This window comes from Peromyscus californicus, unplaced genomic scaffold, assembly GCF_007827085.1.
Source record: "Peromyscus californicus insignis strain IS unplaced genomic scaffold, ASM782708v3 Scaffold_1__1_contigs__length_55948999, whole genome shotgun sequence".
Taxonomy (NCBI): Eukaryota; Metazoa; Chordata; class Mammalia; order Rodentia; family Cricetidae; genus Peromyscus; species Peromyscus californicus.
In genome coordinates, this window is record NW_026294492.1 from 8,208,259 (window position 1) to 8,236,074 (window position 27,816).

The window sequence follows — 27,816 nt, forward strand, 5'->3', positions numbered from 1 at the left end:
TCAAAGTTTATTGAGTAGAATGATGGCATGATAACATTTACATTTGAAAAAAATAAGCAGCGATTCTCACACCAAGGAGAAATACAGTGTTTACTGGAAAGATGTCAGGGCACTGAATCCCCTGGCTGTCCTGATGGAGGGACTTAAGGATGAGACAGCGGCAGGCTTTAGGAACGTTTGTTTGGTGAAGAGGGGGATAAGGCCAGAGGAAACTCAGAGAGCTACTGCAGACTGCCTCCATCTCTTTCTTTTCTCTTCCCTCTTCACTCAGGGTTCATTGTGCTGTGCGTGACTGAACACCTAAGATGTTACAACGGTAAACATTTTGACTGAAATTATCCAACTCTACAACAAAAATCATTCAGTTTTCATTAAAATGGCATATTCCAGAACAAATTCCATTAAGTCATTTTAATTCTTAATCTGTGTTCTCTGCATGCCATTCAACCCGTTCCCAGTATTTTCCATTTTAATTTTCATTAGAATCCATTCTTCTTCTTGTAAGTTTTGCAATAAATATTTTATTTATTGATTGATTTTGGTTTCTAAAAAGTCCTGATAGGTTACAACTTTTGCCACATGCATTCTTGTGTGTGGGCTGATATTTCTATTACATTCAACATTTCTGGTAACAAAGACTGAATTCTGCCAATGGTTGATTCTATTAGTAGAAATGACTCATGAATTTTATCATTTGGGTTATTTTTTTTCAGGCCATTTTCATTGTTATTTACTTTTTTTTTTGCTGCTAATGTTATATACTGAATGAAAAACTGATCATTTATATTCCCATCACAGCCACTCTATGAAAAAAAAAATGTGGGATTGCAGTACTGTCAAAGCTCTTTGTCTGCCTCAGGATGCCTTCTCTACTTCCCAGGCAGCTTGTTGATCCCGATATTGCTCTTTGCTTGGACTGTGTGCTGATCATCATCGGGTACAGTCTCTGGATTTCACTAATTGATTTCCAGGTTGTGGGAGATCCATCTTGAGGTGCCCTTTGCTTGAACAACCTGCGGCTTTGACAAGATTTTCATTCAATTACTCTTGGTTGATCTTTCACACGGGAACTAGGTCCAAGATTCCTTGGGCGTTATAAATAGGTATGTTTGGAGCAAGGTAAGATTCGTCCAGGCCATCTGGCTTGTCGACTGCCGGCTCCTACCGGCACAGCAGGGCAGAATGGATTCAGAGTTGAAACTGGGGGAACCGAAACATCCTGCTCACTCAGAAACTCTGGCTGGATTCTCAGAAGCGGTGGAGAGAGCGAGGCAGGTGTCGCTTGAGCTGTGGAGATTCTAACATGGCGTTCCAAAGGGAGAATAGCACACTAGCAAACTCTCCAGCGGTGACTCATTTACCCCGATAAGTAATTAAGAGAGTAAATGACTGCCAGACCTGTGGACACAGCCGTGCAGGTTTCCTGAATGTCTATTTCGTTGAATGTGTGGTATTTTCTAAGAATTTTCTGTTAATCGTCGCTGAGGTGCCCTTTTGAGTCTTCATCTTGTTCTTTGCTTCTTGACATGTTTTTAAAACAGGTTAACCTCTTCTATGTGGCGTGAAGCTCAGGGGTAGGAACAGAAGTGACACTTGTCAGAGGTCACAGCGATGTGGTCAAAGCCTTTGCTGTGATTGAGATAGAACAGTAGACAGAATGGGGGCCAGGAGGGGCTGTGAGGAGCCCACGCTGCACTTACAAAATACATGTTGTATTAGTCTATGTCCCCCAAACTAAATATCAGTGTGCTGTTGGCTGTCCGGGTCTAGAAAACACTGCTGTGCTTTTTGCCTTTTAGTCTTCTTAACCAGGACATTTGTATTGCAAATATTCAGAGCACAGATTTCCCTCTCCTCCTGGAGTAGACAGTCTCCACATTCATGGCTCCCCATTGACAGACTCCGCCAGCTGCTGATGTAGACTATCTAGGAAAAGAAAACAAAACAAAACCCCAAGCAACCATATTGAACACATACAGATGTGCTTTTAGTCATGAGCCCCCAAACATCACAGTATACACGCTGTCCGCATTTGCGTTGTATTGGGGTCATGGATATTGTGGACACGATTTAAGGTTTACTAGAGGATGAGTGTAGGTCCTGTGCAAATACTGTGTAGTTTTATGTGAGGGTGTTGGCCATCTGCAGATTTTGCCCTCTAGACACTGAAGATATGGAGACCCTTATTCTTTAAGTCTTGTTCTTCAGGTCATGCCCTCACTTAACGATAACTACACAAGCTGTTTGCGAGCTCTTGGGATTTCTGCCTCGCTGATGACATGTGACAGAATGGCCTGTACAAAGTTGCACGGCCAGCATTAGCTTTTCTTAGCAACCTGCTTTTCAGCAGGTTTCCAGTCTTATCTGACTTGTGATCGCCGTCCCTGATCTAATATTATTGTGACTCTGAACCTTTATCCACTGACGTTATTGCTTGTCTTGGATAAGGAATCCTCTAAACTTAGTGTGGATGGCTTCCACCCTGACATGGGTGAACTCCAATGTGATAATATTCAGAGGTAAGCTGTTTCGGATGTGATGATGGGTCATGAAGCTAGCGACATCGTATATGAAATGAGCACCTGCTTTCTTATGAAGAGTCGGGGTTGATAAACCATAATCATCCTGCTCAATAAAAGCCGCTCCAGGCCCATGGATACGCAGCACCACCAAGTCCCACTTTGAGACAGTCACGTGGACGTTAGTATCAACCGAAATCACTGCACACAACCTTTCCCTCGGTAATCATGTCCACTTGGTTCTAGTCCTTAAAAAGGTTTTACTGTTAGAAAGAATTAAAACCTATGTTGGTTTCAACTCTGAGTGAATTAATCAATAAAAAGGTCAAAAACAATTCTGTTTCTTTCTCCTTTCTAGTAACTTCGACCCTGAACCTGTGAGGGAAAGTGCCCTCCTTTCTGCTCACATCATCAAGTGATTCATGTCAACTGCTTGCATAGTAGCAAAGTCAGATGTTTAGTTGGGCTGGAGACAGCAGTTCTTGGCACATTAGTCACAGCCGGCTAACTGCTGTAAAAATGAGCCCCCACTCTAGCAGTCTAGGGTCGTCAACATTTCCGTGTCTCCCATGCCATGTTGGCAAAGGACCAAAGGTGCTGGGACATGGATCTTAAACTGGCCAGTGGAGAAAAAGACGAGAGATGAGGAGAAGGGTGGCAGGGTTGGGGTATGGGGGTGGCGGGGTGGGGGTGGGTGCCCAGGAGAGGTATTTTATGAGCCTTGATAGAAACAGGATACGTATCATCACCACTCATACTCCATGACTAGAAAGTATCCAAATTGCCCCAGAGGAAGGCTGCAAGACCTTGTATTTAAATCACTGTGAAATACACAAATAGGATTCTGAGAAAGGAAAAACAAAGAGAAAAGACCTCCCAATAAAACCAGAGTTTCCTAAATCCCTCAAATCATTTTGCTCTATAAAAAGACTGTTTGACAGTGTTATGGTCATCCTTTGATTCTTGTGTGGTTTTCCGTAGTTTGTTGGTAGGTTCAGGGTTGTATGTGGGGTACATCAGGCCACAGAAATCTTCTGGAATGGAGAAGTAGCTTCTGAGAAGTGCCACCATCCATCCAGGCTTAGCCAATGAGGGCAAAGTGTGACTCCATTGAGTGTGGCCTCCGGGAAGATCATGCCCTGGTCATTGTCCTGGGTTGTCAAGAAGTCCTGTGACTGACTTAGCAGAGATGATCAAGGATGGACTCGTAACTAATCACCTAGGAGACAGAGACAGGTTGGCTTGATAGAATGTAGAATCGCCTGGGAAGGGGCCTTGGTGGAGGACTGCCTAGATGATGTTGCCATTGTGGTGGAGGGTTATGTAATGAGGTAGGAAGACCTTTACACCATGGTAGGGACACTCTCTGTAGCTAGGACTGCACAGAGGAGGAGGAAGTGAGCTGAGCTCAAGCCTGCATGCACTAACTCATTGCTCTTTGCTCTGGACAGTGGGTGTAAGGGGCCTAGCCGCTTCAAGCTGCTACCACCTTAACTTCCCCTGCAGTAAGAGACTGCAACCTGGAGCCGACTAAACCTTTCTCCCTGAAGCTCCTTTCATCTGGGGATTTTATGACAGCAGAGAAAATGAAGTGAAGAGACCAACCTTCTCATCCCCTTTATTTGTACAAATTTCACCCAGAAAGGCCAACATTCTTACCTCAGAGTGATAAAGAGAATTTAAAATAATAGACAGAGTGATAAATATCAAGTAATAAACTGTGCAGAGTACGTCAGAACTGATATCAAAGGGACCGAAGGACCACAGGGGTTCCAAGTTGATTGGACACTCAGCTCTGTCTGTCTTGTTGACTTGGAAGAGTGCTGGAGACGAGACATGTAAATAGGATAAAACTGCCTCCTGGTTTAACCAGACCAACTCCTCAGGGCTGACTTCGGGCTGTCACTCCCACATGTCACCTCCCCAAACCTCCTGTCAATCGCTGGCTGTCCCTCTATTGTTTGCATTGTGTTGGGGTGTGTCCACTGGAAATAGTCATTCTAAGTGTATCAAATCATCATAAAGCGGTGGCATTACAATTTCATTGTCTCCTGTACATCAGGAGAGCGGCTTGACCCACACTTAGTTGGCTGCCACTGCCGTGAATGAAATGGATCAAAATGAGAAAAGACGAGCAATGGCAGTCGACTGGGGAATCACTTTTATCAGCTCGGGAATGGGGGACAGCTGGGAAGCAATAGCTTGGGAATTTTTCTGATACACCCTCAGTGACAAACCGTGTTTGTTGACACTGCTATTTTTTCAGTCTTGAGCCATTTCTAGGAGAGACAGTTTCACAGCGGACTTCCTGGTATTCTGGCTCTTAAATTCTCGACTCCTCTTCTGTGGTCTTCTCTGAGTCATAGATGCAACAGCTGTGATACAGATGTATCCACTGGGGTTGGGGTCCCCATGACCTGTTGATTGCTGCATCATGTCCAGTATGGTTTCCTGTGATGGTCTCCACTTGCTTTAGAGAGGGGCTTCTTTGATGAGGGGTGGGACCTACACTTGTCTGTGGGTCTAAGGATAAGATTTAGGATGCACTAAGACATGCTCATCTGACCAAGTGGTGATAGTAGATTCTTTTCTTAGGTCCGTGACCTCACTAGCCCCAGGAAGCTGGCTAGGGTTCCAGTACCAGCCATTCTTGTCTAAGGGCACAGGTTCTGAAGTAATGCCCCAAGAGGGCGGTGCTGGCTCAAATCCTAATGCCACTCTGAGGAGTCTGTCTGCACGTCTACTCAGCCTGGGATTCCACTGGGGTGTAGATGACATCTTCCCTCCAGTGGGACCAGAAGGTCACTAGTCTTAGACCTGTGGTTCTCATATTTTATTACATAATGGAAGCATCTGAGGACATTGAAACCCTCCTGATCACCTGGCAAAACCATGTCTTTATTACTTAAATATCTAGCCAGGACCATGAAGTCAGTGTATTGGTCATTCTTAAGTTCCGTAGGGGATTTCCACGTGCAGGCAGTACAGAGAGACAGGGACACAGGGACACAGGATGAGCTGGGGATGCCTCTAGTATCACAGAACTTAGACAAAGAGATTTAACTTTCATAAGCACACACCATCATGGACTTTATTTAAGGTTCGAAAGCAGTGATTAGGAAATTTTTGTTCTTGTTTTTAAACATTACTAAGATTCTTACATGCCTTTAAGGTAGTTCAGTGGGTGTAGGAGCTTGCCACTAAACTTGAGGACATGATGCATAAATCCCCCAGGGTTCATATAATAATAGAGAATTCACTCCTGGGAAGTTGTCCTGTGGCCTCCACATGTAGCCTGTGAGACACATAACCCCCATCATATACACAAGAAAATGAATGGATGTTTAAAAAAATACTGAGATTCAAAATCCGTTTGCTTATGTGACCTGTAGGTATTGCTATCAGCCATGCTACAAGTTAAAGCTGCTATTTATTTATTATTTATTTTTAACGCAAGAATGCACCAAAGACGTAGCTTGTGGGATGACAGCATGACAGTGTCGCAGGTCACGGACCCTTTGGGAAATCTCATCACAAGTCACCACAGAGGAAGAAGATCTCTCCGTTTATCTAGTCATGGCAAAAGTCCTAACTTATATACCTGTTCTACGCCATCCCACCCTGAACATGCTTCAGCTCGTCCTCTGTAAAGCCCAGTGACCTCTGGGTGCTTTGAGATTTGCCGAGCTGCACCTTTTTCATGATCTTGAAGAAACTCTAGAACTTTTTCCTTTAGTATGAGGAATTCCTCTTTCTCCTCATGGATCAGACTTTCTGAATTACAAGCACACTGAGTGGACAAGGTTCTGAGTGGAAAACACAGACTAATCAATTTCCTGATCCAGGAAAAATTATAGAGGAAGGGAGTGTGTAGATGTAACCAATGGTCTTATTAAATAAGAAACACAGAGCCAATTCAGAGAAGAAAGCCAAGAGGTCAGAGCTAAGATCCTCACCCTTCCTGATTCAGGGATCCTCTCCAGGCAAGAGAGCTCTCCGAAAAGGGCCCTACTTCCTGTGTGTACGTCTTTAAAATCTTCCTGTTCTGCCTTCTCATTGGTTGTAAACCCAAACATGTGACTGCCTCGTCACTGCCTGTATGTACCGCCCTCCAGGTCCTTAAAGGCGTGAGCCACCGCCGCCACGCACTTGCTATGCCTCCAATAGCTCTGACCCCCAGACAACTTTATTTATTAACATACAATTAAAATCACATTTCAGTACAAGTAAAATACCACCACATTTCCCCTTTTCTATTTTAATAAAAAGGAAAAAAAAGAAAAAGATTATAGCTAACAAAAGAAAAACTATATACAAAAGTACAATGACTATATACAATATATACAAGTAATAAATGTCTAAACAATGTCTAGTCCATTTGTATTTAACAAATTCAGAGAAAATAATTTCATTATCTATCCTATTTTGTTAAGTCCAAAATGTATCTAATTCACTTTCTATCCTAATTAATCTTCAACTATAACTAACTAACCTTCAACTATAACTACCTAATCTTCAACTCCCTCAGAGACCCAAGAAGGAAATAATATTAACTAACAAAAATAAAAACAGAAAGTGCATGCAAGCAACTTCCAAAAAATTTGTGAGTTGACAGAAACAGCCAGCTGCCTGGACAGTCACCTGAGGTTTCTCCACAGTGTTGGGGCATCATCTTCAGCCTATAGGCTTAGTGTATCTGACAGATTCATTTGTGAAGTAGGATGTACACAAGGTCATCAGTTCAACCTCACATTGGGTGAGAGCAGTCCATGTACCAGAAACACCTGAATTCCACTAGTGTCATGTCATGATTCAGGATTTTAAATTCTGGAAATTGTTGTTGGTTTTTAAATTCAGCTGTCCATTCTTCTTGGCTGTGTATATATGGCTTCATCTCAGCATCCCATTCTTCTCCACATCCCTCTGTCAAATGCCAGTTTACTATTGCCAGGCGTGAGCTTAGTTACTCTTCAAGAATAACTGTTTCAGCTGCTGTTCCATTGCACATCAGAAGCCATCGGCCCACTGCCTATTCAGCTGCCTTCGAAGAAAAGGGCACTGTACCTTTTCCGAATTGCGAAGGCCACTTCAGGGATGGTGCCATATTGTCCTGGCCTCAGAAGATGCCTTTTGATAAAGCCATAACCACACTTGTTTTGGCAAGAATCAGTAGTTTTTTGTTTCATGTCCTGTCTGTCCATTTTGTCAGCAGTTGATTCGAGGATACTTTGTTGTCCAGTGGCTAACTTTTGCCACAATGAAAGTTAACTCCATATGCAGTTTCTTCAATGCCCATATTTTCTCTGAAGTAGATTGGTACTGCCAGGAGCCGACATGCCTCATAATCATAACAAAAAAGAAAAATTTTCTAAGTTATTAAAACATTTTAAATGCCATATTCTGTAGATCTCTGAAGGGTTTGAAGATGACCTGTCTAAAATATATCTGCTCAATTTTTAAAACATATCTAATATGACTACAAGTTCTATTGTAATGTGTAACTACTAACTTTCATTTCTTTATATCCTAATAGTTGGTAATAATAACATTCAAGGATCAGAAAATTGCATTGTTAAATGAACGGTATAAGTACAATTAGAGATATACATATAGCATTTTCTAATAATATCAATTTCAATATATATAATTTGTATACAATATAAAACAATCCAATCCAATGTAAAGTATTTAAAACTAGTAATTATCTTTTTCTTCTTCTTTCTTTCTCTTTTTTTTTATACAAGAACCTTAAATCTAATCTCTTTTGCTTAGCCTTTTTCCTAACCCTTGACAACAACTTGTAACCAACTCCCCTAAACAATGAAAATTATCCCAGACCCAAAACCCATTAAAAAGACCAAAAAACCACCCGCCCCACACCACCTCTTTGGGAATGTGGGCGTCGTATTCTTAAAATTGCTTCCTGCTGGGTATGGGCGAAGTTATCTTTATCCTGAAAGAAAAATTTTAGGTTAATTGTCAAATTCTAGGAAAGGTAACCATATCCTTCATTATCCAGTCTGTGTATAATGCCAAAGTTCAGGGTTTATCTCAAGTCTTTATTCAAGTAGTCTTTGAGACTGGATCATCTCAGCTAGTCATCTCAAAATTGCTATGAGCACCTTGTAGTTCAAAGCTGATCTGTAGATGATGTTTGTCAGCTTAATGATGTTATTATTGTCCACGTGGAATTGTTGTTGTTGTGGGGCCCCAACTTCTTCCTGGAGACTTCAGTTGATGTTAGGCCTGGCCGTGATTTCCTGCAGAAAACTGATAAGAGACTCGAACACAAAGACATATATATGCAGCTAATTGAAGCCTTTTTTCTAGAATTAATTAATACTCTATATGACCATTCATATCTTAACAAAGGTTAAAATGTATGTATATCTATATATCTATATATATTAATCTTGTAAATTTTGATATAAAATTTATACTTTAAGAAAAGTTTTAAAGAATCAGAATAGAATCAAAGAGTTGAGATTAGTAATAGACTAGTCCCTTAGTTAATTTGGCTTTTCTCCTGTCCCATAGCAGAAGATGGCTCTTTTATTCTGGCATGATACAGGGGGTTTGCATTTTCCTTTTAACAACATGCTTGAGTTTAAAGAAGGAGAGAGCCATTCTCCAACTCTAAAGTCAGCTTTAAATTTTAATTGAACTGGGACTATTAGAAGACCAATAGTGTTAAATTTTTAGAGAAAAGCAGAAACAAACATTTAGGAAGACATCAAATTTTTTAGATAATATATACCCATACGCCGTTTCACTCTGTTTCCTGGGATAGATGATTTGTCCCTTTTCTCAGTTGTCTCCTCTCTAGAACCTAGAAAGAGACTATCAATCAAGATCCCCAAATGCTGGAGCAGACTCCATCTTCTGGTTACCTCTTTCTTTCCTCTCAGGCACTGATGCTTTTGATTCTCTTTAGCACAGGTCGTTTCCCCGGTTTTCCACTCAGCACTAATGTTAGAATAAGTCCTACTTTAAGCAGCCTTCGATGCAACATCAAGCTTGTGATATTTGTCTCTCTTGAAGCATATGACAGAATATTAGGTGACCTCTAATACCCTATCATGTTCTATCGTCAGAATCTGCCATAGTTACTGATATTCCTTATTACTCATTGATTTCACGTTTTGGATAATTGTGATCTCTGATATTGCCAATTCTTGCCCCAAATCTGTGTTTCTGTGTCCATCTGTAGGTCCCTTTCCGTATCTCTCCTAGTTGCTCGGGTTTATGATTCTATTGCATTTTTCTGGACCCAACCTTTCACGTGTTTTCATCGTCCCTCTTTGCACTCCCCTTTGTCTGCTCTTCTACGACATTTGCTCTCTTGTTCTTTGGGCCTCTCTGCCCAGCTTCAGTAGAAGCTTCTCTGTGATCACCTCATCTGTTTGATCTCCCAGTCCTCAATAGGCTGCGAATCGCCTGTCGCCCATTTGAAAGCAGCTCCTGCATTCTGCTGTGATCCCCCACCCCAACTCCTGGATCATTCCCTATGCGGCCGGATCTGTAAATATCCAGGGGCTGGCATCCTTAGGTGTGTGCCATTTCTGGACCGCTGCTGTTGTAGCCAGAGGCTGCACTGTGTGCGCTTTTTCTCTTTTGAGTTGGCTTGTGTTTACTTTCTGTCCCAGTGTCCAGTTTCATTGGTGCTACATCCAGTCACAGAGGTTCTAAGAGGTCTGTGTGAGAGGCTCAGATGGAGTTTAAAAAAAAAAAAAAAAAAAAAGGAATGAAAGTGTTTCTTTCCAAACCACAGCCCTGGTGCTGCCTGAGGCTTCTGCTTATATGCAGATTTTGTAGAGTGGAAGTCCAGATTCCCTAATGCCACAAAAATGACCAAATCTACTACACTTGAAATCAAGTGTCTTCCAGGATGCTGTGCCCATGGAAATGTCCAGTAGGGTTGTGACACTGGGTACAAGTGAGAGCCAGAGACATTGGGGTAGGCTTGCTTCAAGTTTCTCTTCACTGCCCACTGTCTTTAAGCAGTTTGTTTAACTACGCTCCCCCCACCCACTCACCCTATCCCCACCCCACCCCACCCCCGTTTTGCAGAGCTTGTTGGGGTGTGAAGCTTGGGGAGCGGTCTCTAATCCCCCAGTTCCTTCTTTGGAGTGGTGTTCAGGGTCACCTGACAGTCTCCATGTTTGTCTCATCTTGTCGCTTTTACCCCCTAGGAGAGGGCAGCTCTAAGTCTAGCTGACCATCTTGCTTCCCCAATAGAGACAGCCAGATGAAGAAAAACAGACCACGGGAAAAAGTCAGAAAAGAAACTGCCTGGCATTTCTTTATAGCTTAACTCATCGGGCGCCCACAATAATGAAATGCTTTCCCTCTTCTCACGGGCTCGGCAGCTTTGATCCGGAAATCCCAGGTGCCCAAGCGAGGGGTAGAGCTATGAAAATTCAAGCAGAATGACATTTTCCAAGGAGAATTGGATTAGTGAAGGGGAAATGCTGCCAAGACGGAAACCTTTCAGGATGGGGGAGCGATAAAGTGCAACGGCAACATCATACCTTCAGCACGGTTCCCTTCACAGTGAAGGGATGTGACCTTTGTGTGAAGGAAACCTGGGCTCCGCCACAGACATTTCGCTAATGCTAATGTTCCCTTACCCAGCTGCAAAATCCATCTGCGCCCTTCAAGTACTTCTCTCCTCCTTCCTGCTCTGGTTATTTTTCCGGGCACGCTTCTGAAACTGCCAGAACTTAATATGATTTTACAACCTGGAGCCAAACTTGGGAAGTTTGAAGAATAGCTGGGGGGCAGACGCAACTGTGAGCTGACCTCTTTCACACACACACACACACACACACACACACACACACACACACACACACACACACACACGGCTGTCAAGATAAGGGAGCTCTGGGCTCTGCTGGTGTTGTGGGGGAAACCGGCTCTGCCTCACCTGAACTCACTTCCTCCTGGGCGGGCCTCTTTGGTTGGTTGGGTTCAGGAGCCTGCTCTGGCTGTACTGCTGAGGGTGCTGTAGAATTCATGTTGCCTCTCCCTCCTGAGTGCTGGGCTTGTAGAATTCATGTTGCCTCTCCCTCCTGAGTGCTGGGCTTGCAGGAACGTCTCACTGGTTGGCCTTCTTGAGATAGTTTCACTCAGCCTCATCCTGAGGGTGAGAAGTCCAGAGCACAGTGGATAGGGGTCTACAGAGCAACTTTTTCAAAACCTTTTTCTTGAAGCAGGGGAGCTTTTCCTGTGTTTTCCAGCTTTTACAATGATTGAGGGAGTGTCATTCTCTCGTCTGCAGATGAGAAAGAGGAGTCCAAAAACCCTCACTCACCTAACATCTTAGAGACAGTAATTACAAAAGTAGAATTTGTGCTTAGATTTATTTTCATTGCAGGGGCCAGAAGGCATGACATCAGGCATGGCCCCACATAGTAAGGACTTTATATGCTCTCCGCTTACTTGCTTATACCTACATCATTGTGCCTGTCCTAACCTGGGGCTAGAGGGGTTTTGTTACTTACTCATGAATGGCCATTATGGGACTTTTGTTCCTTTTTCTGACCTTGAATTCACTGTGTGGCTGAGAATGACTTTGAACTTCTGATCTTCCTGTCTGTACTTCCTCGTCACTGGGATTGCGTACGTCGTTGATGGGGTGCTGGGGTAGAACCCCAGGTTTTGAGCATGCTAGACAAGCATTCTACCAAATGTGCCAAACCGCTAGTCCAAGTGGTGGACTTTGTGATCAAGAAAAAAAATATAAAGCAGGCAAGAGTTGAGTGTCCTGATTGCCCATATACCAAGTTCTGGGAGTCTGCATCTCCACTGACAAGTTTGACCTTCAGAGTTGTGTCGTAAGATTGGAATCATGACGATGGAGCCAGGGGACAGTTCTAAGCACTCTGATATTAAGCCAGTCCTTCTGCCAACAGGAGGCTGCAGCATGGGGCTCAGGAGATTTCTCAGTTACAGAAGGATTCACATTCAGGAGAAGTCAAGTTTTTTAACTGTGGCTGTTGCTTCTGTCACACCTCCCTGCACTTCGGGGGGGTAAGCACATGGAAGCTGCTGACCCGACCGATGGTGATTCCTCGGGACACATGTAGACCGGAAGTTGGAATTCAGCACGCAGGCGGCTGTTTGCTGAGTATCCCACAGCAGGCGTGGGGTTCCAGCACCTCAAAGATGTCACAGCTATTTGTGGTTCGTCATCCTCTCCCCGGCGTTCAGATATGGAAAGTGAAGCCCCAGGAGATTTGGGTCAGTGAAGTAAGAGTGAATCTGACTCTCAATTCTCATTCTTCAGCCTGTGCTTTATGACAACCGTACATTTGTTATCCTTCCCATTGTTGGGACCAAGTAACCTAGAAAGCAACTTCCTGTCCTTTGTGTGCCTTCGGCTTCCTTCTGTAGTGTTTGTAGAATGGGGAATGCAGATTCATCAATAGGGACAGGGTCTGCCCGTAACCCTGTAAAATATCTGTCGACATCACTGCTCATTATGTCATCCCTAATACACCACAGTGTGGCAGTTTCATTGGAAAGCACACCCCCATTCTGTCTTCTCTCCGACAAGTCCAAGTAAGTGCTTTTATACGTGACTTTCTAGAACTCACGATTTTCCTCTGTGTACCCTGGATTAAAAACCAACTCCTTAATAAGCAACCTTTGCAGAACAATTGATTAGATGAGTCCCAGGCAAAAGAAGAAGCCATTAGCGTTTTATTTGCTGTAGCATTATAAAGAGACTCATGTCGGGTGTATTCACTGTGTCTCTCAGCACTGTCTACACACATACTTCCGTTCTCCCACGAGGATGGCAGCGGAGAAATTTTGGTCCACCATAGTGGGTATGGGAAGCTGCACCACCTGAATATCATTAAAAATGGTCTAATAGTTGGCAGTTTCACAAGTTTAAATGTAATAAAACACATGGAATTTGGCAGGTAAGAAAAATAATGGTTGGGATAGATGGTGCATATTTAACTGATTAGCATTTTCAAAGGGTGAAGCCATCAGCTGGGGGATAGAGGAACCGACATTTTCTCTCCATTTCTGTGCCAAGTTGGCACCTGTGTGTGATAGAAAAACAAGCCCACTTGCCGCTTGGATTCAGTCGCTTGTTCATTCATTGACATTTTAGTAATCATTTACTACATACTGTGTGAGACCACGGCGACAGTTGGACAAAGATCGTCCTCTGTGACATGGGGAGGGGGCGGGGCTAGAGTAGTTGCTTTACTCATCACTGAGAGGAAAGTCTCTCAAAGGAGGAAGGGTTTCTGTCCATCCCGGTGGGGAAGGCCAAGCAGCGGAAGTGAAAGATGATTGGTCCTGTTGCATCCTCAGGCAGGAAGCAGAAAGCGGTGGATGCTGGCATCTGCTCCCTTTCTCCTTTTTATTTAGCCTATGAGAGTGTGCTGCCTACATGGGATGTGCGTCTTCCCAGCTCAGTTACACTTTTCTGGAAACGCTCGAAAAGGCCCATGTGTTTCCACAGAGATTCTAAATCAGGTGACTGGTGCAATGATTAACTACCTTAGAGACAGAACCATGACCCATGTGGACAGCACAGAGCATAAGTACAATGTGGGCAGCTGGAGAGCAGGGACAGAGGGTACGGAAGGAAGGGCTCCTTGCTGTCTCTTGGGAGAGATGCTGAAAGGCAGAGGAAGGAAGGTCTAAGGTAGGGAAGACAGACAATGACCAGATTCCAGGGAGAAAGCCTGGGGGTGCCACCTCCTGATGACATTCTGTGAGGGGACAGAAACCAAGCTAGGAAAATCATTTTAGAGAGTTTGTTAGTTATCTTGAGGGGAACAGAGCATAATGCAAAGTGTCCTACGGACGAAGGACTTGCATGTAGTAGAATGTGTGGTCTGAAAAAATATTGAGGAGCCAGTTACTGAATTTCAAGAGAAGGCTCAGGGTTTTTCTAGCATGGAGTGAACTTTGATGATTTGGGCAAGCATCGTCATTAGCGTCTTGGTGGTTCTGCTGATGGTATGATGTCTGCTATTACTTTGGGAAGCCTTCTTGTTTTTAAGCATCAGCTTGTCTTGGGTGGGAGAGTTGGTTCAAACCCTCTATCGTAATTGAGTACAGAAGCCCATTCCCCTGAGGTTTCTCCGGGGTTTTGTTGAGAGCCTTGGTTGTCTCATTTTCCTTAAAAGTGAAGCATAAGCAGGGCATGGTGGATCATGCTTGTAATGCCAGCTTTGGGGGCTGCACAGTGGATTCATAGTCAGCTCGAGGATGTGATAGAAATAGGGAGAAGTGACCTGGCTTGCATATAATCTGTTCTGGAAATAAAAGAAAAATCTTTCCTTCTATTCAGCAGGAGCCGATGTCAGGCCTGACAAAGTTCCACTAAAGTTACTTCCTTGTGCATGTCATGCGCATGTCCCATGTGCATTCCCATGTGCATGCCAGCAGATGCCGAGCAAGGACTGCTGGGCCAGGCTATTCTCCAACACTCAAAACATAAAAGACCTAGACTGAAAAGTTTTTTAACTCAAGGGCAGAAAATAATATCTCCTTCACACTGTTCTAAGTACCCATTCTTCCTTATTTTCTTGGCATATTCATGTAATTTTTTGTTTGCGCCTCCTGTGGCATATTTAAATCCCATCTCATGATTATGCATAGATCTCTGGATCAAATTAGCATATTTAGTAAGCACCTGCTCGTGAGAGGGAATACTGCAGACATGTCAGGTAGGTTGAGAGAGACAGAAGCTGGAAGAGACATGGACAAGTCTCTGATTCCAGTTGACTCACAATGAAACTGTAGGACAAGTGTGAAAATAGCAGCTTTAGGAAGAGTTGGCAAGTAGGCAGTCAACCATTGCCTACGGGCAATGGCACATTTGTGTGTGTGTGTGTGTGTGTGTGTGTGTGTGGTTATTATTTAATTTTCTCAATTGGTGGTACAGATCATGCGCTATATGTAAGTTAGCATATCATTTCCTGTTAGAGAAGAAACATACATGAGAAATGCTGGCTGGAGACAGAGCTTGTTATTTAAGCATGAGGACCTAAGTTGGGATCCTCAGTGTTGAGCACTTGTAACCCCAGTTCGGAGTGGTGCACAAACAGACTTGCTGGCCAGCCCATCTAACTGAAACTCAAACTTCAAATTCAGTGAGGAGGCCCAAACTCAAATTTAAACAAAATGGAGTGTGTTATAGAAGAAGATGTCCTAACTTAAATGTCTCTAAAGCCTTTGGATCACTCAACCCCTTTAGGAAAATATAATTGAGTTCCTACCTCTATACCACCATTGTTTTTACTTTTAAGCATTTTTATTCATTTCATAAATCTACATATAAGAAGTGGGATGTGTAATTTCCAAATGACTTAGTTGACTCATTCAAATTTTCGAAAAGTATTTCTTAATACTATTTTGATGAGAATAGTAAGATGAACTATGTTTATTATGAAAACTTTAACTGTGCGGTTGAAGACGGGAAGTTGACATTGATCTCATGTATGTAATTGTTAACATGTTGCTTTGGGCTGATGTGTAGTTCAATGGTAGAGTACAGTCCTATCATGGACAAAGACTCAGATTTGATTGCCAGAATCTTTCCAAATTGTCATTTTAGCTTTAGAAGACCATGTAAGTTAAAATGTAGGAAATGTATCCTTGGATTTTTGTTTTTGTTTTTGTTTTTTTGAGACAGGGTTTCACTGTGTAGCTGTGGCTATCCTGGAACTCACAGAGATCTGCCTGCCTTGGTCTTAATCCCCAAGTGCTGGGATTAAGGCATGTACCACCACCACCTCAGCACATCCTTGGATTTTGACTATTGCTAGTTTTATTTCAGGCCCGATTACCAACTGTGCCAAGTTTTCTTTTTATTGTTTTTGATTTTGGAGTTTGGTTTATAAATGTCAGCCCATCCTGACACCAATTGTTACTGCAAATTTACCTGTGGTGTGAGTTATGTATGCTAAAATATGAGTCTAGAAGCTAGCAAATGTCATCGGGGAGGTTTCTCAGTGTCAGGAGGCAGGCAGGGTGTGGATGGGGATGCACAGAGAACATCCACAGGTATGTTCAGCCTCTGACCTGAAGGTTGCATGTGGGCCAGGAGAGCTGTGAACTCAACCCCACGCAAAAATCATAAACTCACTTAAGACACTGTGAGTGTTTTTTAACTTATAGTTTTCAAGCGTGAAGTGTGTATATGACAGCATTGTATTGCAGAGTGAAAAGGTTCCACATGCCTCAATGCTGTGTCCTGGTCCTTACCATCTACAAGTTCCACAAAGATGTGGTTTCCTGAAGTTATGCCTAATTATTCTCTTAATTTTTTTTTTTAGCTTTTTTTATTAGAGAATCATGCCACCTACAAATAGGTCTGTTTTTACTTCTTCTCTCCCTGTTTGGATTATTTTTATTTTTGAAACATATTTTTTAGTTAACATGCAAAGCAAGAGACAGTTTTCTTTATGACATCTTCATATTCATGTACCATTGTACCCTGCCCGTGTTTCCTCCCCGCACACTTCTTCCGTCCCTCCCCCCCGTGGGACCTCCTGTCTAAAAAAATAAAATGAAAATAGAATCACTGTATGACTCAGCAGTTCTACCATAGATATGGCCCCAAATAATTGAAAACAGTTGCTCAGGTCATTTTTCATAATATTCAAATCATCTTGCCAGCCCACATGTACACAATTAATCAGCTCTAAAAAGGAGTGAAGTACTGATGCCCATTTCTGTGTGTTTGAAAACTTGAAAATATTTTCCATGTGAAAGAACCCAGCCCCAAATGATCACATGCTGAGTGTGTGTGTGTGTGTGTGTGTGTGTGTGTGTGAATGTGCGAATGTGCGTGTTTGTATGTGAATGTGTGTATATGGGAATGTATGTGAGTGCCTGTGTGTGTGTGTGTGTGTGTGTGTGTGTGTGTGTGTGTGTGTGTGTGTATTGGAAAACAATAAGACTTTCACAGTGAATTTTGGGTGAACCAACTACCGAAAAAGGTAATTTTGCAATTAATTTTCTTTGCAGTGGGAGCTATAGCCATGAGCTACATGAGCAGATGTTCTATAACTCATACAAATCCTGAAGTCACTTTTCTTGTTTGATCTCTGTGAGTTGCAGGAAGGACCAATGTATTTCTTATATTTTACGTTAAATGCTGATTTCCACATGAAATGGACTTTATGAAGAATTTAATCTTTTAAAAAGAAATTCCTTGTTAGATCCGTCAACTCTAGATGTGTGGTGGTTTGAATCGAAGTGGTCCCCATGGGCTGAGATGTTTGAATGCTGAACTGAGTCACAAGGGAGTAGCACTACTTGACAGGGATTAGGAGGTGTGGTCTCGTTGGAGGAAGTGTGTCACTGGGGGGTGGGCTTTGGGGTTTCAAAAGCCTAAACCAATCCCAGTATCTCTCTCTTCCTGCTGCCTGTGGATCCAGATATAGAATTCTCGGCTCCTTCTACAGCACCGTATATGACTGCGCACTGCCATGCTCCCCACCATGATGAGAATGGATTAAACCTCTGAAACTATAATTCAGCCCCAATTAAATGGTTCCCTTTGTAAGAGTCACTGTGGTCATGGTGTCTCTTCACAGCCATAGAACAGTGATTAAGACAATAGGTACAGTTGATTTTTTAAAAAATAAGTTACAACAATTGTCGCACCTTGTGAAACATTCTTGGTAGCTTTGGTAACCACTGCATCTGCTGAAAAGATCCTTCTGGAAAATCGAAACTGGTTAACAATCATTTGCAGACTTTGTCAGGAGTGATTGATGTCACTTTCAGTGACACAGATTGAAAATGAAGTTACAGAGCTATAAATGTTGACAGCCGAGTAAACACATTTCCAAAACAGCAAAGCATGAAAATATTGTCATCGTGGAAGACATTAATAAAGCATTATTTATCAAATAAAATGGTGGTGCTGAAACCGTATCTTTCATAATTCTTAAGATTGCCTTTAGCCCTGTATCATGAATACCCTCCTCCCGTGTCAAACTTAATATGATGTTTTTAAGGGGAAAGTTCTCTACCACAGTGCCTTTGCCTGCTCGGCTTTTAAATTGCTGTTTGGAGTAGACGTTCCCACGGTCACATTCTTCTCTGGGCACTATAATTTACGTACTTAGTGCTGGGCATAATACATAAACTGACTTCCTCCTTCCAGAGATGCTAGCTTGTAGAAAATTTATTTCTCACATGCATGTAATAAGAATGAATGAAGAAAGAGGCCATGAATTCGAAAGAGAACAAGGAGGGATCTATGGGAGGGGTTGGAGGGAAGAAAGGGAAGGGAGAAATATTTTATTATAATCTCAAAAAGAACATGCGTTCTCTGGCTCATACTCCTTGCTCTCTGCAAGACAGCTTATGTTGGGGTGAGAGCTACCCACTGTTTGATAAGATGGAATCTTTAAGATTCAGCTTTTTAAAGGGTAGAGTCATATCAATAAGTAATTACTGGCTGGGTCTTGTATTTCCTATTCTGTTCAAGACAGAGACCATCGAGGAGACAGACATCACTGCCATCAGCACTTTACTTCCGAAGCATTATCTACGTTCCCTCCCCCCATACACTACTTTATTTCCTCTTTACAAGAACCACATAAGAGCCCTAATTTTAATTTAGAAAAATTAACAATCCAAGGAATTCAAGCATTCTTTGACAAGGCTGCAAGTTCCTTCTGATCCTGTGTGGTGATATTTTGTTTGCACTCTAACAAAAAAAGCTTGCCTGAAGATCAGAGGGCAGAGCTAGTCACTAGTAACCATAGAGGCCGGGCAGTGGTGGCACACATGTTTAATCCCAGTACTTGGGAGGAGGAAGCAGGAAGATCAGGAGTTCAAGGCCACCCTGGGCTACACAAGATTGATCCAGTCTAAAAGAGAAACAGAGCCCGGCAGTGGTGGCTCACACCTTTAATCCCACCAATAGGGAGGTGGAGACGGGAAGTGATATGGCTGGGCGGAGAGAGGAATATAAGGCAGGGTGGGGATAGGAGCTCATTCCCTTTCAGGCTGAGGATTAGGTAGAGGTGAGGAGTCTGTCTAGTGGCTGGCTCCTTCTCTGATCTTTCAGCATTTACCCCGATATCTGGCTCCTGGTTTTTATTTTTAAGACCAATCAGGATTTGTGCTACAATCCTGCTAGTGAGTTCTTACACACGTCACTCCAAAAGCTCTGCCTTGAAGATTGCAGATGACTTGCTAAGGGTGCTAAGTGCACTGTAATACGCTCGCTCTTTGCCCTGTAAGAGAATCAGCTTCTTGGAACTGAGGGGGCTAACATGAGCTTTCAGATCCCAGAATGAAAGAAAGAATGTTCCCCCATTGTAAAGGTCTTTCCCGAGACACCCTGTCTCCTAGCTCCCCTCCCCTCCCAGCTTTTCCTTTCACTAATCCATTTGTTTCAGATATTTGCAAATTAAAGTGTTTTTTTTTGTTTCCTCTACGTTCTTTTCTGTCTTGTGCTGTTGATTACTCCTTTGTAAACCACCCAATGTCTGTACCTGTTACTATGAGTCTTTGTGAACTTTTGTTTTAATTTTATGGTTTATTTGTTTGTTGTTGCTGAGGCAGGGTTTCTTGGGGTAGCTCCGGCTGTCCTGGAACTCTCTCTGTAGACCAGGCTGACCTCGAAACTCAGAGATCCATCTGCCTCTGCCTCCCAAGAGTGCCGGGTTTAAAAGCATGTGCCAACACCGCCTTGCTGCTTTTGTACTTTAACTATGGATATATGTGTGTGTGTGTGTGTGTGTGTGTGTGTGTGTGTGTGTGTGCGCTCGCGCAGTACCCAAGGAGGCCAGAGGATCCCGTGGGTCCCCTGGAGCTGGAGTGATGATGATTGTTAACGTCTGGGCATAGATTCAGTTCCGGGAACTGAACCCGGCTCCTCTGCAGGAGCAGCCAGCACTCCTAACTACCGAGCCATCTCTCCAGTCAGTTTTGATGTGATTAATTTTCTGTATCCCCCTTACAAATGACGGACAAACAGAACAAGACCAACTAAAGAGTAGGTGAGCCATAGAAACAAATCTAAGAGACGTCTTTTGGGGTGTAGTGTTTAACAAGTCCTGTGTGCTGGCGGGCAACCGTGTTCATCCTGCAGGGGCCTTGGGAAGCAGGCAAGCCATTGTGTATTCCACTGATGGTTTGCGTCTGGGTGACCACTGCCTGACACGTGCCCTCATACACAAGGGTCAAAATCATCAACGGTTCTAGATTAACAACCTTGAGTTTGGTCTTTGACCTCAGAGAATTGTGAGCTTCTCTGGGTTTTTAGTTTCCTTCTCTATGAGATGCGTGTAATGATAATTTGTATGTAGCAGAAGGCCACTGCAAAGACTAAATGAAGAAATGGTTAAATAATCATTTCCTGGAGCTTAGGCCCCTCCCTGGTAAATGTCATTGTTCCTCCTGTTCTTGGAGTGTTTTTTTTTTTGGACTCCTATCAATTTACTATTTGCTTTCAAATCAACTGACTCGATCAATCTGTCAAGTTCAAGTTGAGGTACTATGAACGTGAGAACAGAGTTTCTTGGTGCTATACTGGAATGGTTGCCTAGGAAAGGAGTCTTCTGGTTTCTTGGAGTAAGCTCTCTGAGGTTTTCCAGGATGGAGGCTGCATACGCAGTTTGAAAGCATGGGAGATGAGAAATTGCATTGCGTGTTTTTACACCTGCCGGAGCAGTGCTGTGGCTAAGAGGGGGTTGAGTGGGGTCTTGGTCCCTGGACAGTTAGGGGGAAAGGGTCCTTTGTTCACCTCAAGAGAAGTTAAATGACATTTCAGGGCATTTCACTTTGCCTCAGTCCGAAGGTCAGCTGCATCCAGAGGTTGGCTTGTCTGCAGTTCAGATTAAAGGTGCAATATCTGAGACCAGATTGAACGGCACCCTGACTCCACCTAAGTGCCCTGTACCAGGGTCTCTCCGTTATTTTCTTCTTTGATGGTGTTTTCAATATTTTAGCACTCAGGAATAAAGCTTTCCAATGGGAAGGCAGTTTAGCAATCAAAGAACAGCTTATTGGAGATAATGAATCCAGATAAGGGTATTGGCAGAGCCAGGGAAAGGAGTCCTTTTTCACATGGTTGTAAACTAGAGGTGTCTGGTACCCTGAAGAAGGTGACCTCATCCCATCTTCCAAGAGCTACATCCCGGTTCTCTCCCATCCCCATGGCAACATCATTATGATGTTTTGGGGATTTGGACTTCTTTTCTCTTTCCCATTAGACCATGACTGTCCTAACCGAGGTCTTTAATGTATGGCTAAATGCATGAGTTTAAAGGGCAGCTTGCCTCCATGGCTTCCTGCACTTTAATAGATCCTTAGGATATCAGGGTGATGAACTTAATGCCTGTCTTTAAAGGATGCTAGTACTGGAGTATGGAAGGTTCACTTGACACCCACCCAGAGTCAGTACTCTTGGATGATCTGCTGTGTTATTGACACATCAGAGCCTCAACTGAGCATTCTTCATCCAGCAGACATCTCGGTACAGTACTGGGGCAGTTGCGTTGGCTTTCAGAATCTGGATTCACATTTCATCTGTCTTCCTTGAGCCTAGAGAAATAGCTGCCCTTGCTAAATAAACCGTAGTTCCGAACCTGGGAAATCGAAGATAAAAACAAACAAAAATGCTCACACTTGGCAGGAGTTCTGAGGTATTGAAGAGGAAAAGCAATTAATGATTAGTTTTGCTCCAAGAATTCTGGAGTTCAGAAAGTTCATGTGTAAGAGTGAGCAAGAGTTAGGAAGAATGAAGTTCTCTGTCTCACACCTGTCTCCAGAACAATCTCTGTGGTACTGAGAATGGCTGGAACTTGAAGATGAATAGCTACTATCTCAGGGAAAAAGATGGTATTATGCGTGAGTTTTTAAATGTCTTGTTTTTCTCTGCATTCTTATTTTTTCTTTAAAAGATTTTACATTTCTTTATTTTAGTTTTTGTTGTTGTTGTTGTAGTTTTGAGAGAGAGTCTCCTTATATAGCCCTGGCTGGCTATGTAAGCCAGGCTGACTTCAAACTCACAGAGACCTCCCTGCCTTTGCTTCTGGTTGCTTGGATTAAAGGCAAGTAACTCCATAGCTGTCCTAAGTTCTTAAAGGATTATTTCTCATGTTAGTTCTTCTACTGATTTGAAAATGGGCTATATTTTCTTACTATTCTAGAAATTCTTATAATTGAAATCAGTGCATATAAGATTAATCAATAGATTATGTAATCAATATCCCCCAAACAATTGGCCTATTAAATTCTATTCTCACCATTTTCCTTTGGAATATTACCATTGACCTGATTTTATTTTATTTTTGAAGTTTTAATCATTATATTTGTGTGTGTGTGTGTGTGTGTGTGTGTGTGTGTGTATGTATGTTTATTTGGGTTGATATATACCACATGCATGTAGGAACCCACCGAGGCCAGAAGAGGGTATTGGATCACCTTGGAGCTGGAAACTGAACGTCAGGGACTGCCTTTCTATTGCTGTGATAAAACTCTGTGGCTAAGGCCACTTATGGAAGAAAGGATTTATTTGGGGCTTGCAGAGCAGAGGTAGCAGGCTGGAGGTGGTTAGGGCAGAAGCCGAGAGCTCACATCTCAAACTCGAAACAGGAAGCAGGGAGAGCTAGCTCAAAATGATGGGAGTCTTTTGACACCCCCAAGGCTGTCTCCAGTGACATACATCCTCCAGCAAGGCCACAGCTCCTAATCTTCTCCAAAGAGCCACCAACAAGTGAAAAAATATTTGAAAGACCAAGACTTTTGGGGGGACTTCTCATTCACACTATCACAGGAACGTTCTCTCGACAGGGGCATTAAGTCCTCCTCACTGCTGAACCATCTCTCTTTTGTTCTTGTTTTATTCCATAAATTAGGTATTTTATTATGATTATTATTTTTACCGTAATTACCTGTTCTGATTTACTCTTACAATTTCTAAGTTTGGGTCACAATTCCTTCTTCCAATCAGACTTCCGGTATTACATCATTTTTGTTTTCTCTACTTAATATGCTTTTGAGGGAGGGGGTTGTTTGTTTTCACACAGCATGTCCTGTAGCACAGGTTAGCCTGGGACCGACCATGAGGCTGAACTCCTAATCCTGCTGCAGTAAGTAACCTCCCGAGCTGGGGTCTGGAGATGGCAGGTTCGAGCCCCCACAGCAGGCTCCAAGAACACAGGAGAACCTTAAGGAATGTTCTTTTTGCTGTGAGTCATCCTGTCAGTGTGAAAACACTTCCTGCCCTCTGTCTGCTGCATTAGCATCAGGACACTCATTCTTTTTAGTGTAAAAAAAAATACTGTCCTTTTTTCTTGTGATACTCTGAGTGTCTTTGTTTCCTGTTCTCAGTGGTGTTAGTACACCTGACATAGATCCAAGTCAGCTGGTGTTCTTCTACTTTGTGGAGATTGGGTTGGTTGCCTGAATTTGAAGACTCACCCTTTTTCTCAGTTGTGGAAAATATTAGTCGCTGTGACTTTAAATTTTGCCTTTCCCTCCTCTGTCGATCACAGTGTCCCGGAACTCTCTTTTCTTTATGTTGTAGTTCCCCCCTCCTGTCTCTCAGCATCCATTTTGTAATTTATACTTTTTTTTGTTTTATTGCATTATGCATAATTACATCAGTCTCCAGTTTGTTTCAATTCCATGATCAGTTTACTTTGAATGATTAGAGTGTTGATTTCTACAAAATATATTTGATTATTTTTCAAATATGCCCGGCCATTTTTTATAATCTCTTAATAATAGTTTAGATTCTTTATTATATTTTAGCCTGCATATAAATATTTGAACAAATGTAAGTTCATATGAGTTCTGCGGTTCAGTTCTTGGCTGTGTTTTGTTTACTGTTTGCTTCCTTGGCTGACTTGTCATGGTGCTCACACATTAACTTTCTGTGTTTGGTTTTGTGATCTGCTTAGTGTTTTCTGAAATCCAAGATGGACCTGGGCTAGACTTAGAGTAGAATTTCTTGATAAAAAAGATAGTCGTTAGAGAGAGAGTAAGTCAAAAGGGGGAGAATAAAATAGTAGAAAATGTATTCCGTTCTGACGTACAGGCACTGAGTTTTGCATTCCTTCCCTAATTCCAACTGACCGTCTGGTTGTCATTCCCACTTTGAAGGCAGAGTGACCAATGCGTGTTTAACTGGGTTGAACTGAGAGATGTTGGATTAAGGGCTGGAAAAAAAACAGAGCAGAATATAACAGGTAGATTCTCTACTTGGCACTGGTCACATTAGGGTTCTGTTCTCTGAAGCGAAGTCAAGTTGACCATGCCATCTGGAGATAATGGCTAGGACTAGGAGACTTGATTGTTAGACCTGTAGGTTGAAATGCCTGATGGGTAACTGATGCTCTGGTCGAGACATACAAAGGAAGAAGGAGTGAATATGTTCAGATTTGCCTAACCTGTTTTCTTCAAGCTTCTTTACCCATTATTTCAGCTTTTACATAAAGTATCAAAAATACTGCTTTCATCGTCTTAATCAGACAGAACGTGGGGAAGGAAGCTCGAGTTTCCCTCCACAGTCTCCCCACCAGTATTACTTCCTAGCCTGAGGCTTGACTTCATGCACCACTGGACCACTGGGCATCTCTCCTTTGTAGAAGAGACTGGAGCCGTGATGGTTCAGTTATCATTTTCATCCAGTTCTCAACTTGGTTTGGAACCATGAGTAGACACCAGGACTTTCTAGAATTTCCTCCCCTTCTTTGATTTACTGCATCATAGAACTCAAGGGCTGCCCAAACTTAAAAAATCAGTTCCCCTTCTGGCCCAGACAAAGGGGTCAAAGAGAAACAAAATATAAGAATGTAATGTACACATGGGTGAAATGATATTTTTTGTCTTTTCTATGATGAATAAGAACAATGAAGGCAGAGCCAGGCGGATCTCTGTGAGTTCGAGGCCTGCCTGGGCTACCAAGTGAGTTCCAGGAAAGGCGCAAAGCTACACAGAGAAACCCTGTCTCGAAAAACCAAAAAAAAAAAAAAAAAAAAGAACAATGAAGTCCCAATGAATACCCATACTTAGAAGACACGAGCTTGGGTTCTTCCCACGTAAATGTCCTCTTTGATTATTATGGTATAGGGTCAACAGCGGAGAGCATATTCCACACAAACAAGCATGGCACTGGAGGAAGTAACAAAGCATGTGTGTGACCATCTGGAAAAGCTGTGTTCATCTCGCGTTAATGCAGAGTGTTTGTTAAACGGCTTTCTTCCAGTTCCTTCACCAAGGGCAAGGTCTGAATCTCATTTATTTCTGACTCCAGTCCTTGTAACAATGCTTGCGGTATGTTGACACTCAGGAGGTATCTGTTGAATAAATGAGAAGCTGCCAGTATACTAGGGTTGTTTGGCAGAAAATGTGCAGTTGAAATGGCAGAAGAAGAAGAAGAGGTGGGGGGGAGGAAGGAGAAGGGGGAGAATGGGGGGGAGGGAGAGGAGAAAACCTTAATCAACTTCTCCTTATTTGCCTAAGTCTTCTTTCTTTCTAGAGTAATATAAAGTGAGCTTTAGAAAGCAGAGTCCAATAATATTTACAGATAGATTCAAGAGAATCTTGAGTAGAGGACAAGGAAGTGAGGAACTCAGGATTTCCATGTGAGAAGTTTTTAGGGAGCTGGGAGGTTGGTCTGTTATCTATGTATAGACGCACCACTGTAGAAATCAGGGCAGAGAAACGCAGTTGGGTTGAGAAAGGTCTTAGGAGGTAAAGCGAATGATGCAAATGTGTGTAATTGGATCTTAGTTGAGGTCTAAGGTATCCAGGAAACACATTTTTTTTTTTTTTTTTTTTTTTTTGCTTTGAACCTGAAAATTCAAAGTGAAACTCTGGGTAAACATGAGTCACTGGGTGATATGAACTCAAGCAGTTCCCACAGCTTTTGGGATCTAGAAGTTATGAAACATCCTGACCTGCTGAACTCTGATGTAATAAAAGACCCAGGGATGGAATTGCTGTGAAATCATGAGGTTGTGCTGTGTATATACACTTACACACCTGTTCACCTATTCCAGAAAACGATTGGTCTAGGCATTGTTTCCTGAACTGCACATGTCCTTATGAGTGCAAGCCAGTCTCTGCAGAGGGAAAAGCCAAGAGAAATAAATGACTTGTTACAGGAGAGTGTAAAGCTAATTACAAGCATAGATGGTATGAGAACACATATGTAAAGTCTGCAACCAATCCTGGGGCAGGACTGAGGAGTCCCAAGCAGGCATTTCAGGTGAAGTGTTATTTAAACTGAGACCAGAAGGATCGGGGGGGGGGGGGGGGGTACCCAGAGGCAGAGATGAAGGGCTCAAGTGCAGGAATGGTACTTGCTACAGGCAACCTGACAGACTCAAGAATGGCATGGTCTGGGAACATCTGAAAATGATTATCATGAGGAGTCAGCAAAAATAAAACTGGGAAGGCAGGGACCAGATAAAAAAAGAGTCAGGACTACATGAAATGTCTCACTTCCTCCTTCAGGAGGCCTTTGCAAATGAGAACAAAGGGATATGACCAGACATCACAGTACCAGTCAAGCAGTGGGTCATGACCCCTTTGGGGGTTGAATGACCCTTTCACAGGGGTCGCCTAGGACAATCAGAAAACACAGAATTTACATTATGCTTCATAATAGTAGCAAAATTACAGTTCTGAAGTAGCAACGAAAATAATTTTATGGTTGAGGGGGGTGGTCACCACAACATGAGGAACTGTATTTAAAAGGTTGAAGTGTTAGGAAGGTGGAGAACCATTGTTGTAGACTATATTGAAGTAGGGTAGGGACAAGGTGGAGGAAGCTCTTCCAGACAGAGGCTGTCCCAGAGCTCACAGGGAACGCTGGCGACATGGACTGTTGGAAACAGTGGCACTGGAGTTACGTGGGAAGTGGAATCTGAAAGACGTGGTGACTCTGAGAACCACACCTGGGGTTTCCAGAGTTCTCTACTGATGTAGATACTTCATTATGGGATGGAAGAGGAAGCTGTGTAGAGTTATGGCAGAGCTTCATTAGGCTGAGTTTAAAGTATCCTTTCCTCTGGATATGGGTGGAATTCAAGTTTTGAAATCTAGCAGAGTGAGAAAACAGAAAGAGTCTGGGAGGAATGACAAGGGAGAGGATGCTTGAGGAAATAGTGAAGAAGCAGAGGTGCCTGAGATATGTTCAAGACGTAGGAGAAGGGTGGGGAGACACAAGTGTCTGACTGAAGTCAGGATCCCCAGGAAGAGGAGCACACAGCTAGTGAAGTGACTCCCGTGCAGTGTCCATTGGCTTAGCAACAATGAGCCATGCTGTTCATTTGTGTGC